Consider the following 1,528-nt stretch of genomic DNA (forward strand, 5'->3'; position numbering starts at 1 on the left):
GGGAGGGAGGGAGGGTCGGCCTGGATTATGGGGCTCGAGTCCCCCCTAGAGTATATCCATCTCCCTCCGACAGTGCGGCGCTCCCTCAGTACTGGCACCGGGAGGGAGGCAGTGTCGGCCTGGATTATGGGGCTCGAGTCCCCCCTAGAGTATATCCATCTCCCTCCGATAGTGCGGCGCTCCCTCTGTACTGGCACCGGGAGGGAGGGAGGGAGTGTCGGCCTGAATTATGGAACCTAACTCCTAGCGCGCACGCAGAGGTGACAGGTATTTTTGCGAGCCGTGTTGGAGAGGGAGACTGTGACCAATCGCTCCCAGAGTCCCCCCGCACCTCCACCACCCCCCACCCCACCACCCCCAGATGCAGCGTGACCAGGGTCAGTAGGTGTACAGCCCCTGCATCATCCCCCGTTACCTGATCGGTGACATTGATGTCGACATATTCACAGAAAGCGTAGCCCTTGGAGAGCCCAGTGGCGCTGTCTTTCACCAGGTTGAAGGCTTTCAGAGGTCCAAAGGATGTCAGAAGTTCCTTCACCTGGAAACCAGGGAAGCAGGGATTAGAAACGTAATGTGACTAACAGGGTGTGAGAGGGGGCGGGGGAGTGAGCGCGCGAGGGTCTGAGAGAGAGGGAGAGAGAGCGCGAGTGTGAGAGAGAAAGAGGATAGGTGAGTGAAAGCAAGTGAGAGAGAGGGAGAGAGAGAGCGCGAGGGTGAGTGTGTGAGAGAAAGCAGATAGGTGAGTGACAGAGAGGATAGGTGGGTGAGAGTGAGTGAGAAAGAGAAAGAAAGAAGACAGGCGAGTGAGAGCGTGTGTGAGAAAGAGACAGCACGCAAGGGCGAGTGTGAGAGAGAAAGAAGATAGGTGAGTGAGAGCGTGTGAGAGAGAAAGAAAGACGACAGGTGAGTGAGAGCGTGTGTGAGAAAGACAGCGCGCGCAAGGGCGAGTGCAAGAGAGAAAGAAGATAGGTGAGTGAGAACGTGTGTGTGAGAAAGACAGCGCGCGCAAGGGCGAGTGCAAGAGAGAAAGAAGATAGGTGACTGAGCGCGTGTGTGAGAGAGAGAGCGAGAGGGAGAGAGAGAGAGATGGGGCAAGGGCGAGTGAGAGAGAGACAGAAGATAGGTGAGTGAGAGCAAGTGTGTGAGAGACAGTGAGCGTGACGATGAGTGAGAGAGAAAGAAGATAGGTGAGTGAGTGCGTGAGTGAGAGAGAGAGACGGGGCAAGGGCGAGTGAGACAGAGACAGAAGATAGGTGAGTGAGAGTGTGTGAGAGAGAGAAAGATGACAGGTGAGTGAGAGCGTGTGTGAGAGAGAAAGAAGATAGGTGATTGAGAGCGTGTGTGAGAAAGAGAGAGCGCGCAAGGGCGAGTGTAAGAGAGGAAGAAGATAGGTGAGTGAGAGCGAGTGTGAGAGAGAAAGAAGATAGGTGATTGAGAGCGAGTGTGAGAGAGAAAGAAGATAGGTGATTGAGAGCGTGTGAGAGAAAGAGAGAGCGCGCAAGGGCGAGTGTAAGAGAGGAAGAAGATA

The 1,528-nt window shown here is 55.0% G+C and overlaps 1 pseudogene; it reads right to left on the reverse strand.

Moving 5' to 3' along the window:
* Positions 1 to 6: 6 nt before the first annotated feature.
* Positions 7 to 1,528, reverse strand: part of LOC125482085 — a 4,768-nt pseudogene continuing 3,246 nt past the window's right edge.

This window comes from Rhincodon typus, unplaced genomic scaffold (assembly GCF_021869965.1).
Source record: "Rhincodon typus isolate 14 unplaced genomic scaffold, sRhiTyp1.1 hic_rhity00005686, whole genome shotgun sequence".
Taxonomy (NCBI): Eukaryota; Metazoa; Chordata; class Chondrichthyes; order Orectolobiformes; family Rhincodontidae; genus Rhincodon; species Rhincodon typus.